General features: G+C 47.1%; 1 non-coding gene across 1 annotated transcript; it reads right to left on the bottom strand.

Annotated features, from left to right (window-relative positions):
- Positions 1 to 698: 698 nt before the first annotated feature.
- On the bottom strand, positions 699 to 806 carry LOC121492267. Its single transcript, XR_005988172.1, has one exon. It is a non-coding gene; the product is annotated as a U6 spliceosomal RNA (small nuclear RNA).
- Between the last annotated feature and the right edge of the window lie 13,158 nt (positions 807 to 13,964).

Raw genomic sequence — 13,964 nt, 5'->3', positions numbered from 1 at the left:
TTATTACCGGATTGGTATCATGTTTCTCATTTTTGGATCATTCACAGTTTTCCCTCTGTCTTCTTTTATTTTATTTTATATTTATTTTCCCCCCTCTGTCTCCTTTTAAAAGGCTCATTGCATTTACAGCATTAAAGATACTCTCTGTGAATAAGATGGAGAAGAAAAAAGACCCAGTTTTTCCTAAAGTACCCACAGGGTAAGAATTTCAAACAAAGGTATTTTGGACTAAAGCTATTCCAGGTGACTGTGTTGGGGGCGGAGGTGTCTTTCCTCACTGGGCTCATTGTGGGACGGTTGGGAGTGGCTAGAGCTCAGGAGCTCTGCAAGCTTTGGAGACTCCTGGAACCATGGGAGGCCAAGCACAGGTGCCATCTTTCTTTGGGCTTGGAGTTTCACTTCCTTTTCCATCCACCTTGTCCTTCCTTCCTCATTCATCCATTCTCTGCTGAGCACTGTTTTGCTGACATGCCTCTGGGAGGTGTACTTAGGTGTATATTTAGTGTATACTTTTCTTGTAGCAGCCAATTGTCCCATTTGGGTCCACAAATCATTCACAGTGAGCTTTTCTCTGCTGTCCTGCCAATAGACGACCTCCTCGCCCCCATGAAGAACCCTTCTTAGTTTTAATACACTTGCAGGTCAGGTTTATTCTAGACGGGTGCTTCTCTTGGTATCTGAGAACAGAGGTGTAACTGAGAACCTTTTCTTTTTTGATTTGATAAGCATGATGATCTTTGCGAGGGACCATGCTGATCTTCTCTGTATCCTTCCAACTGTAGCATGTGTGCTGCCGAAGGGAACACAATAAGCATTAGGATCTGCTTAAATTGCTTTTTGTATTTACTTCTATCAGTGGGACGTGGGCCACTCATTATGCAGGCACTCAAGTTAGCCCCTCACTTTTGAGAAATTGCTTCCCTTTTTAGTTCAGCTTTTATGGCACATGGGAATTTATGGAGCTTTAAATAAAATCTGTGGATCACGCTAGTGCAAAATGTTGCCAGGAAAATATCAGAAATTTAGCTTTTCCGTATTTGGAGCTATAATTCATTTGCTCAGAATAAACAACAAAACCAACAACATCAGTGCTGACAAACACACTTTGGTCATAGTGTTTTGTCTCCTACGTGCTCGATGCAAAGTGTGTGTGTGTGTGTGTGTGTGCACTTGTGTGTGCATGTACGTGAGCTCATGTGATACACCTGGAAGGTCTGATTTGCAGCCACTAGCCACTGTGGCTCTTGGGACCTTGCAGTATTAGACCTAGTCTAACGTATGTCAGTATAAAATATTCACTGGATTTCAGACTAAATATTAAAAAAAATTATAAAATATCTCAATTATTTTTACAATTGATTACATGTCAAAGTATTATTGGGATACTTTGAGTTAAATAAAACATACTAAAATTAATTTTACCTATTTCCTTTATCTTTTAAATTTTACCAGTTTCTAAAAATAAATAAATAAATAAATTTTACCAGTTTCTTTGTGTTGTTGTGTTGTTTTGCTTTTTTACCTTGTTAATACAAATATGTGGCTCACATCATATTTTTCTTGGACAGCACTGGAATGGGAAGTACATCCACCACTTAACAGCCAAGATTTAAAGATTTTAAGGGGCTGTGTATCCGATAGTCCCTCTCCAGGCTCCTAATGCTTGATTATAATTGCCATTTGGGTCTAATGGGTCTTAGGGACTTTAATAAGTCTTTTTAATACTAAAAAATGTTCAATGTTCTTACTTTTTTTTTTGAGATGGAAGTATTAACTATAAAGGATTGAATCCACACTGCAGGAGACAATGTACAGTTTACTGCACATTTAGGATGTGTGTGGTATGTATAAACATATAATTTCTACAAATGTGGTACTTAGTTTGGTATTAGCTCCCCATCCCTCCTCACTAGACAGCATATGATTAATTTAGCCGGATGTGAGTAAGTCCCACTTCCTCTGCCCTGGTTTCCCCATTGTCCATCTCCTGTGTATCCCACACTGTTTGTATCCCATCTGCTGTGGGATTCTTGCTCTGTTTTATCAGGACTTCCCATACCAATTGCAGAGATAGCTTTCAGCCTCTCTGTCTGCAGTTGCTCAATAGGATGGCTTAGAATATAACATCTTCAACAAATTTCTGTGACTATTCTTTCCAACAGCATAGGCTCTCAGGAGATTAACTGCCTATACTGCTCTCTGCGTAAGGCCTGCTGGGGGCAGCGTCTTCGTCTGTCTGCTCTGGAACCTAGATGGGACGACAGCTGGTTGCTGCATCTGTTTTGCAACTTTCTTGTCTGCCCTGCGCTGCTGTGGTGCAAGAAGTCTCATCCTGAGTCTTGGGAAGAGGATGATTTCCATGTTGATTCCACGATGGTAATGGCTCCTGTTTGTTCATGAAGACTTGAGTTTGCAACATCTTCTGTTTCCCTCTTGAATATTCGCCCCTTTCCCCATCAAGGTCCCAAACAGCTGATCAAAATATTTATCCAATAGAAACGGTTCTTGTTCCAGAGGGGCATTTCTCCATGACCCTATGCTTGCATTAGAGGCGTCAAAACCCATTCTGGTGTTCAAGCAATACTAGAGAGCTCCACGTATTATATACTAGAGCTCCATATATACTAGAGAGCATGCCGAGAAAGTGTGCAGGTTTGCTTTCAAATATTTCCTCAGGTCAAACCAATATTTAACATATCAACCTTAGAAATAATAACCTAAAAGAGAGAAGGGTAAGTTATATGAAAGAATCTTTTCAAATAAAAAAACCCCAGCTGACTGAGCCACCAATGTCCTTTGCTTTTATTATTGTTTCTCAAGAAAACTCTATGTTTGTGATTTTCTAAATCCTTTTTTATTTTTTAACTAAAATTGCTAGACTGCTTCTGACATCTTAAGAAATGAGAGACACACTTTGGGGTGAAGTGCTTTGTGACTTGTTCTGACTGGACCGAGCTGGCTGATGGGAGAGGCCTGGCTACTGCCCAGTTTATTCTATAACATTTTAGAGTCCTAAGGAGGTGGTCCTCAGGGTCAGGGTCCTATTGCTGGTTGAGGGCTAGGTAGGGTTCATTCCCAGTCTGGGCCACTTTCTAACAGATTGTGCAGGTTGGGGGAACTTGTCAAATATTAGGTGCTTAATAAACGGTCACTAAACAGGCAAATAATTGAATGAAAGGAATGTTTATTCTCTTCTTGTTTGTTTTGGTTTTAAAATTCAATCACTAACGGTAATCACAAATTTTAACAGTAGTGACTAACATTGGTTTCCAATGCCCCAGGAATTCTCCAGTGTCTTAAGAAATGTCAGAATGTCCTTAAACCTAAGTTTAAATATCTTTAATAAAAACAAACATAGAAGGCATAGTTTATAGAAAGATGGGCATAGTGTCACAGGCTATATCTTATGTCTTAAGGATGGGCTTAACATATTACAATAGTTATACTTTTGGGAAAGCTTTTTTGCAGTAAGCTTTGACTCAAGTCTGATTTTCTAAAGCGGCAAATGAGAGACACACTTTGGGGTGAAGTGCTTTGTGAATTGTTCTCACTGGACCGAGCTGGCTGGTGGGTTCAAACCAATTCTTAATTCTGAGTGTTTCTGGGGCAAAAAAAGGTAAAGCACAAGTATTCCAATTTTTTAAAAAGCATTTTGATGACCTTGGTTTAGCTTCTTTATAGTTTCTGTGCCCAAGAGCAATAAAGTGAAGTGCAGCTTCTTACAAGGGGTTATCAGTAACAGGAAATGGTGGTGGGGCAGGGAAGAGAGGCCTCTTTCTATGGGCTGGAGGTTGGGCTGGTCACCTGGCCCCAGGTACCTGGGCCTACCTAAAAGAGCACCTTTGTTCATTATGCTGTCAACCAATGCCCTGGAGTGCCCGTTCCTGCCAGGTTTTCTCCTGGCAAGGAATCAAATGGGTTCTTGGTGAAATTTCATGCTCATTCTAAATCCAGAAAACTAGTAGGAATGAGTGTTTTGAGTTTTCTTAACCAGAACATGCTGGTAGTTAGGGCTCTGCTCATTCCTCTGCAGTACGCCCGGACTGTCACTGGGTATACCCCTGGTGGCCCCACAAGGCACCCTGGTGTCGGGGTCTGGGGACATCGTGGGGCAGTCTGGTAGTTCCCACCATGGCAAGAGTTGTCCTGGGCTGAGGTCCTGGTTGCTGTTCTGCCTCACGAAGTGCCACCTCACAATGTGGCCAGCAGTGCATGGATTGGACCAAGAAATGCTGCTCAGAAGCTGCCATCTACTTTAGAAGTGATGGAAATTCTGGGCTGTGGGGGCAGGTCCTATCCATGCAGAGTGCCCAGCTGTGGTTATGGACACAGTAGGGACTTGCACAAAGGGCCAGGGACAACAGCCTGCCTTCATGGGTCTGTGGCTTTTGGGGGAACAGCTTGCTGCTGACAGGCAGGTGGAAGCTGAAATCCCACAAAGTGAGGAGAGCCCTCCTCCCTATGGTCTGCTGTTGAAACAGCCAGCAGAGCACACCTTACAGTGTGGGCTCGACTCCCTCCTCAGTCAGAAACTTCTCGGGCTCCCACCACACTCAGCATCAGTCCCATGGCCCAAGTGTGCCACGCCTTCCACGTCCTGCTCCGTCCCACCAGGCACTTCAAACAGCATGTACCCATCACCCTAGCCTGGCGCGTTCACTGCCCTGCAGTGACTGCTCCACACCCACCGTCTTAGGAGAAGCTCTCTGTGCCCCACTTTGTACAGTAGTCCCTGCACCCACACTGTGGCCCATGCTCCTCTTCTTGTACCTTTAGCTTCATTTTCTGCCATGGCCCTAGTCTCCCCCTGAGACTTGGGTGCTTTGCTTGTCTCCCATCATGAGTGCGAAGATTTATCTATTATCCTCACTGCAGGGTCTCAGTGCCCAGCAGAGAGCCCAGCATGTGACAGATGCTGAATCAATTTCAATCATAATTCAGGAAATAATAAATAAGTGTGGTAGGCAAGAATCCATTTGGGAAGCAGGGGTGAATTTGTCAAGGCTATTACTAGAAGAAAACTATCTGATTAACTCCTAGATTGCACAAAGCATTACTTTTGTCATGGAGTCAACCCTTATCCTATCCATCTGAGAGTCAACCTCGAAGGGCTCTGGGAGCCTGTTCTTCTGTTGGGTCTCCCAATGAGCCCTGCTGCTTCTCCTGGTTCCGAGGTGCCCCGGCAGAGCCCCGGCAGGAAGCTCAGCACATCCAGCGGGGCAGGCCCTCATTGTACTCTGTGCCCAGAGATCAAGCCTTTGTGCCCTGCCCCAAATCGGCTCTTCCTCCCATCCAAGTCTGGAGTTGTGCCAGGATCACCAGGGCAGACACCCCCTTTCCTTATGACCAAACCTCTCCAGAGGCCTCTGACCTCTTCAGCTGCCGCTGCTCTTAATTGAGACAATGTGTTAGAAATGTCTACTCAAGCTGAAACTTCAAAAAGAAGAAGATGCCCATCCCTCCTCTCCCCAGGGGATCCCGGGCTCCTGTGTAGATTTTCTCACTCCCTAACATCTTTCTTTTTTAATTGAGTATAATTTACATAAAACAAAAGACACAGATCTTAAGAGTTGAGCTGGATGAGTTTGGATAAATACACACACCTGTGAAACCTCCACTCCAGTCAAGACATGGAGTGCTTCCATCGCCCAGTGTGGTCCCTCCTGCCCCCCTCCCAGGCCCTCCTCAAGGCCTACAGGCACCCGTTGCTCCATCTTCTGTCACAGAAGCTAGGATGTCACATGCATGGAATATACAATGTGTGTCGTAGTCGTCTTCATCGCTAGGTAGTCTTCAGTTGAGTGTACATACCCCAGTGTGTCTGTCCACTCACCCGTTGATGGACCTTGGGGTTATTTCCAGCTTTTTGCCATTATGAGTAAAGCTGCTGTGTATGAACATTCTTGTATCAGTGTTTCAGTGGACAGATGTTTTCATTTCTATTGGATAAATAGGAAAATTGCTTGTTCATAGAATAGATACATGTTTCATTGAATACAATACTGCTGAACTCTTTTTCAAAGTACTTGCCCCATTTTGCATTTCCCCCAGAAACCTATGACTCTTGGAATTGTATCACTCTTTTCAATATGAGCCACGCCAGTGAGTGTGAAGTGGTATCATGGTATGGTCTTAATTTGTATTTCCGCAGTGACTAATGAGACTGAGCATCGTTTGTGGGCTTATTAACCATTCATATATGTTCTTTCATCAAGTATCTGTTCAAGTCTTTTGCCCATTCTTAAGAACTGAGTTGCTTATTTTATTATTATTGAAACTAGGACGGTTCTTCTAGTCTGCATCTTGTCCTTTCACTCTCTTCAGAGTCCCCAAGTCTTCTTCATGCCTTTGCAGTAACCCCTGTGACTGCTCTAGCACCATCAGTTATGATTACTTAATTCTTATGGTTTTTCTCCCAGGTTACTCAATGGTAGGGTCCTTGAAAATGGGGTCTTGGCATTTATTCTGTGTATTTCTTCCTCCTATTCCACCAGCAGAGCTCAAAACCTTCTCCTGAGTGATAGCATTTGTGACCTAACTTCTGCACCGACTCTGTAGCCAGGTTAACTCACCGGTGCTTCCTATTGAATTATAAGCTGCAGAGGGTTTAGCATACCTCAGTGTACCTTAGGTACAGTGTTCTGAAGATCTTTTCTTCTCAGAGTAATTTGTTCTTTTGGTCCCTAAGCCCCCAAAGGCAAGGGTCTTGTTCAACACCAGTGTCCTGCAGTGCTCTATCTTGCTGAGCACAGTACCTGGTACACAGCAGGTGCTTGTTAAATATCCCTTGGATAAAATACGTGACAATGCCCAAGAAGCACTTGTGTGGCCCTCCAGGGTCTAAAGGAAAGATTCACAGTCAGGCCGTATATGGTTAACAGAGCTCAGTAGTGTCTCTGAAAGTCACCGGTAGGAGGGAAGAGTCTGAGAAGGAAAGAGGAAATGGCTGTGTTCCTGTCTTTCGGTCTCTTGAGTTTAATCTATTGCTCATCTTTGATTAAAAATCAAGCATTTCCTCATGTGTCTTTACTATTACCTACTTACCTTCTGAAATGAATTTTTGAATACCTAGGGTTTCTGTAGGTTCAGGAAATACATTTGCAGGTGTCAGCGTCTGTTCCTATGGTGTTCCCTTGACAGCACATGATTATGCATGTTACAACCTAATTAGTTCTCTTGAATCAGTTGTCAGTGTCCCCCATAAATCGACCATTTTAATACTTTAAACTAGAGACATTTATTTTTCAAGAAAGGGGTCAGCCTGTTTATTAATTTGATCTATGCACTGTATGAATTATGTAAGGAAGAACTGGATTTCTGTATTTTCTGTAATGTAAATGGCGGTGTGGTACCTCAAATTGTTTCTACTGGCTCTTAGTGACAGATGACTGTCCTGACCTTGACTCTGACACTTGCGGCAGGAAAATCACCGTCTAATAATTAGGGTAGACCGAGGGCTGAGCAGATGGCATAGGCGACAGCAGGCCACCTTCAGCCCCCTGTGGGATGTATCTCTTCTGGACCTCTCAGGAAGGCCCGCAGGGGAGCGGTGGGCCTCGGCTGTTGGTGGCTGGTCCAGGGCAAGGGGAGCAGAGGTCTTTGCAGAGCCTCCTGCCAGCTGCCCCGCGCACACTGTTGTATTTCCCTGCCCCCCTCCCCCGCCCCCGGGAACTTGAGAACAGACATTTGCTTCTCTCTGAGCTGCCCTTGGGCACTCACTTCATCCTCTGCGCACCCTCGTGCCTGGGTCTGCCAGGCTGCGACCTTGCAGGCCCTAGCCTGGCCCCTACTAGATCCTTAGTAGTTTTCAAGGAAGATGATGACTGTCTACATCAGTACTTACTCTTCGTGTTTATCAAGTGCTCGAATGCCAGGCAAGGCCTCTGTAGCAGGGAGGGGTTGTACTGTGTAACCAGGAGAGTTTTCTGCCCAAACTTCAACTGGAGATCCATGGAGGCCCTGTTGGCTAGAGGGTCACTGGGTGGTGGCCGCGAAGCCGCGGTGGCAAAGGCAGCGGGCCTGTCCTGCCCACGGCACCACCTTGCAGGTGGGGGCTGAGGGTGATGGAGGGCTCAGTCCCAGGGAGCCCCAGGAGCCCTCCAGGCTTTGAGCTGCTCCAGTGCCAGCCTGCTGGCCCCAGCCTCCCTCTGGGGGCCTGGCCCCAGGGCAATGAATTTACTGGGAACCATGCCCCACAGCCCTTAGGAAAGCGGCATCTGGAAGCTCTAAGTCATTGTCTCATTTTCCAGAGATATTTATAGACTTCTGAAAAGCACAGAGGAGATGATGCAGCTGGCCCAAGATATTTGCATAAATGTGGCGTTTATTTAACGATTCCATCCCAAGCCTGTCCTCCTTGCCCTACTCTCTCCCAGGGCTTCCATTATTCTGCTCTTATCTCACCATTTCTGTGATGTGGTTCATTAAACACGGACAATTCTCACCCAGGGGTTGTGCCAGGATGCTGGTGCTCACTGACCTGTCAGAACGGGGAGCATCCTGTCAGGATTCGGGGCTGATCATTTTTATAGCCTGGGTAATCATGATAAATACGCGGGGCCCCCTTGGTCAGGAGGGTGGAACTGACTGGGGTGGGGAGAGGGGAGGGAGAGCAGGGGCTATCTCTAGGAGGTGGAAGGGGTGACATCTCCGGAAGCCGTTGGGGGCAGTTAGTTGGGGCAGGACCTGGAGAAAACATGGTCCCATGTGGGATCACTTTTGCAGTGACACACACAGTTGGGGTAGAAAGCTGCCCTCTCATTGGGGTGGGTGGAGGGGGGAGACAAACAGAACACAGAGGCAGGGAGCACACGGCGGATGGAGGGGCGAACACAATGAGGATACTGTGCGGTGGGACAAAGGAGCCACGGGCCGCCTTGTCCCAAGGGCGGACAGGGAGTTGGTGGATCTCAAACACAGCTTGGACCTGTGAGCAAGGTTCCAATCAAGATGTAGTTTGGGAAACAGAAACTCTAAGTTCCAAGGACTTAGAGGCCTGTAAAATCACCAGCTGGCCTAGAGGCAGGAAAGCTAGGGGCCCCTGACCCCAACATCTAGTGTTAAAGTCAGACAGTAGAGTTGTCCTCCAGGGGTCAGGGAGTTGCGTGGTCCTGCCAACCACGGCTGTAACCACGTGTCCTCTGCCACTAGGATGTGGGACCGCGTGCCTGAACACCTCCAATGAGCTTGCTCATAAGCCACCATGCCGTAGCATGAGAACCTCTATCCCTGGTGTGACCCGCACTTGATGGCAGTGTGTCTTGTTGGCAGAACATGAATGCACAGAGGACCCTTAGGAAATGCCTTTGTGCCTTCAAGCCTGAAATGTAGGGAAGGATAGTGGGACAAGAGCACCAGCACCCCCGAGGGGTAAGGGACAATGGAGGGGGGGCTTTCCGATGCCCCACAAGCCTGATGGCAGAGCTGACTGGGTCCCTGGGGCTCCCAGTGCAGCCTTCCCAGATCTGCTCACCTCATCCAATGAGAACTCCATTTCCACCTCAGAGCTGCGCATCTTGAGGCATGCGGAGCAATCCTTAGAAAATTTTGCAGTTACAGCTGATTAAAAATGGAGACCTTGATCCATGTATCTAGAAGCTGAAAATGTAGAAATAAGGAAGGAACTGAGTTTCAGTAACTGAATACACCCTGTCACCTTGGCTGCTCTCCTGGAGACATGTGTTTAGCTTCACCTTGACTTGGTTCCATGGTGAATAAATATGCCTTTGGAATAAGCAAGCATCTGACTGAATGCTGACCCAGCTCCCACATGTCATGGTCTATTCATTTTACTCAATGAGGAACTCCTGCACAGCTGCCCGCCTCTCTTCACATCCCAGCCCACACGTGGATGAGCCTGCTTTGCTCTCACCCTTACTTGCATTTGAGAACTTTGGGTCTAGACCAGGCTCCATTTTCTAAATTATAAAGATCCAGTGAATTATTCTGAGTGCCAGGAAGTGGGAGAGTTGGACCGTTCTGCATGCAAGCTACTTGCCCTGGGCTGGCTTCACTGAGCAAATGTACAGAGACCAAGGACAAAGTACCAATCCCAAGATGATCCAACTGCTGCTCTGGGCCTCAGTTTCCCCCATGTGTCACAGAGAATGGTTTTCCTTTCGGGCCTTTAATGACTGTCTTACACTTTATGAATTTCTCTGAGATTAAAAGTTCAATTGTAAATATAACATATGCACCTGTAGTTAACTCACATACTCATTGTACAAAATTTGGAAGAAGTCAAAATGTTGCAAAGAACATTCATAGTCCCAGCACCCTGAGGAAGTCAATACTGATTTTTTTAGCTTAGAGGGCATCCTTCCAGCAGAGTTTTTCAAACTTGCTCCATTTCTATGAAGAAATTGGCATAGAGAAACCTTTTATTCTCCTGCTTTTATGTATATATGTTCATATATGTACACATACACACACACACAAATAGAGTTGCTGCTTTTACACATAGATAAGTGGTGAAGGTAGGCTTCCTTCTTGGCTGTGGAATGGACAGTACTTGTCAGCATCTCAGGTCCTCACAGACATTCTGGGGACTTGCCCGGGTCTCTCGCTGTCCCCTGGAGCTGAGGGCCACTCGCTGTCCCCCTGGAGCCGAGGGCCCAGCAACCTGCCCAGCTGTAACCTACAAGCCCAAATTAAGGGGAAGTTGCTAATATGCATCCTGCCTGATCTATGATCTTATTTCTTTGGTGCTTCCTTGATTTCCTTGGTGTTCTAGGGACGTTGGGAGATTCTTCTTATCTCTTTAAGGTAGTAAAAACAGAGAACTGCAGTTGTGACTGTTGTGCCCAAGATTGCAAATCCGAGAAACCACCAAGGAGCCGACACCGATGCAAACACACGAGGGTTTATTTACAAGCTCGAGCTTGGGTCCAAGTGTGCCCGACACAGCGGAGCAGGGACTTGGACCCCGAGACTAAGAGGCATAGCAGCTTTATAGGGGCCAGTGGCCCATGGGATACACAGAAAGTTGCACAGTCATGTCGGTCCACATGCAGGTGGCCGATTGAATTACATCTTACCCTATAGTATCCATTTGAGCTGGCCTATCACTCTGGTCAGAATTAGTGCGCAGTTTTGGCGGGCACAAGGCGGGGTTACATTGTTATGAGCCGATTTCTGATTAGGGTGTGCCCAGCGGCTTGACTAGGGTGGGGCAGCGCCTTAAGCAATAAGCAGGTCATGTGGGGGTCATACAGGAGATCGCGGGTGTAGCACAAAATGGAATCAGTCCTGCTCTGCTTGTCCAGGGGTAGGGGATTTTTGTTAAATTTCCTGGGTCCCACAGTGACCTTAGAGACGCCAGTTCTGTGGCGTCCTGTCACAGATGAGGAAACAGAGGCCAGCCTAGGTGGGGCCCAGGCCCGGAGGCACAGGGATCCACTCAGCTTCCCTGGCCGTGGTCAAGCCCCTGGGGCCTCCCCAGTGATGCTGCTCTACTGGGAGTGAGGTGAGACTTGAGTCAGGCTTCCCAGGTTGCCTCATATTTCCCCTCTGAGTTCCAGGGGATACAGATGCCCTATATTAACACTGAGCTTATAGGATATAAGTTGCTTAGATCAAGGCTCTGGGGGGACCCTGAGACTGGTACACTGTCTCTCGGTGTGTGTGTGTATGCGTGCGCACATGCACCTACATATGTGTACTTGTGCACAAAAGGATCCCTGAGGTTAAGCTGAATTTCCCATTAAAGCAGTATTTCAGAGAAATTCTAGATATGTTTGTGAAAATATATGCCAAAGGACAGCTGGTAGCTCATTCAGCACAGGCAAGATTTGCTTTACATCACTCGTCATGTTGGTTTTCCCTCCCTTCCAGTTGTCTTTCTCATCTCCATCAGGAGTGTGTATGCTGCTTCAGTGGGTCTATATGCAGCCCTTGGCCCCCACTGGGCTATAAGAGCAGGAAGGCACTGGGGTAGCTGCAGCCCGAAAACATTCACCTTGCACACTTATGCACAATGGTTTTTCAAGCACAACTAGATATTGTCATGGCTGGTACATACAAAAGAATTTAAAAATATTCCTCAATTCACCGTAACTTTGGATATTCTGAATTTCCTAAGGCTACAACTCCTATTATGTGGGGGGTGAAGTGGGGGAGGGAGATGATTTGGGATGTTAAAAAGTGGTTAATCCACATTCTCAAAATGTACAGGTTGAAGTTGTTGAGCTCTTGGGCTAGTTTCCCCTTGGCTGATTCAAATAGGGGGCAAGATCAGCCTGGAGCTATATATACCCCCAGCAGCAGGGGCCAGCTGGCCATGTGGCTGTCCCTGAGCCTGTCCCCTCCCTCATTAGGGCCCCAGGACACCCTACTGTCATCCTCTCTGGTCCCTGTGCCCTCATTCCCTGGAGTCCTGGCCTGTTGGGGAGAAGGCAGGTGGCTTGCTTCTTCATCTGTTCCTTTCTCTATTCCAGAAGGAGGAGCAAAGCTCTTCATACATAGTCTGCTTTGGGCAGATAAGACATGGAAAAAGTGTGTATTTGGTCCTCTCTCTCCATCCCTATCTGCCCTTTGAGGTAGAAGTGAGATAAGGCAACAGATGCCTGCTGTATCAATTCAAGACAGAACTTTCAGTCAAAGGAGATAGTTTGTAACAGTAGAATTTCTAGCACCAATGAGAGAGGGAATGGGGTGGAGTGAATGTCTTTGGAGGAGATGCCCTGGGCCACTTAGACCACACCAGAGGCAGCCTGTCCCACTAATTTCTAAAGCAGGGCCTTATTTCAACATGCAGTGAAGCATACAATCTCACATGGATAGCTTGTAAATGTGTAGATATATATGCATCCAAGTAGAAACCACCCACATCAAAACAAAAGGTTTCACACACCCTGAAAAGTTCCATGAGGCCCCCAACTCCCACCCCACAACCTCTGTTCAGCAAGAGGTTTCTGACCCACTCTCAAATGGGATGACTGAAGCTGGGAGCAAACCCTCATTTACACTGCCCTTTCTCATGTGACTGAACAAATGCAAGACTGCTCTCACATCCCCAGGGAAAAATCCAGAATATTTCAGATCTTGGGTTCCGGGATCGTGTGGGGGAAGGTGTCGGCAGCCTCTTGTATTTGTTCACCTTGGGGTGACCACCTGTGCAGACAGAGCCCCTGCCAGCACCCCCGTCCCACCACAGCCCCCCACTCACACTGCCCCTGGGCCAGGATGTGCTAGGAGAGGAACCAGCAGGCAGATGGGTCAGAGCACTGGGTCCTGCCATCCCAGGACAGGAGAGGAGCCACTTCTCACTCTTCCCCTGCCATAGTATTCAGCTCCCCACCACCCTCTATGCCAGCCTGAGAGCCAGCTGTGTCTTTCCCCTGGGGCCACCCTATCACATCTCTCCCCTCTGCTGTGCTTTTTGGGTCCCCAGGTTATGAGTGAGACCTGGAGGTTTTCCAACTGTGCTTGTATATCCCCAGGGGTTGGGGAAGGTGAAGGGGAGCCACCCACTCCGCGGGCTTTTGATCCTGCTTCAAATTACTGGTTGAATCTTTGAATATTTCCTGGCTCCCTCCCTCACCAACTGCCCTGTACCTGGGTTTGCCTTTCCTTCTTCAGGTGCCCCCAGGGCATCCCGACACCATGGCCCAAACTGGCCTTTGCTATGGCCTTTGCTATGGCCTCTCCTTCAGCCAGCAAGGAGCTTCCTTTCAGCTTAGTAAATGAGCATGTGGTAGGCCTCTCCCTCACAACTGTCCTGCCAGAAACACCTGCTGCCTGCTACTTCATATGCAAACGAGAAGACTCTCAAGTGATCTTGCCCAGTAATGAGACATAGAATTGGATAGTGAACAAACAGCTTGAATTTTCCTGAAGGCACCTGAGTACACACACAGACACACACACACACACACACACACACACACACACACGGCATCTATTCCCCACATACGCACTACAAACTTCTGACTTTCTTAAGTGCAGATGTAACTCACGACAAATTA

Source organism: Vulpes lagopus, chromosome 5, assembly GCF_018345385.1.
Source record: "Vulpes lagopus strain Blue_001 chromosome 5, ASM1834538v1, whole genome shotgun sequence".
Classification (NCBI taxonomy): domain Eukaryota; kingdom Metazoa; phylum Chordata; class Mammalia; order Carnivora; family Canidae; genus Vulpes; species Vulpes lagopus.
The sequence above is the reverse complement of the archived record's forward strand: the minus strand, read 5'-3'. Positions and strand labels throughout refer to the sequence as shown.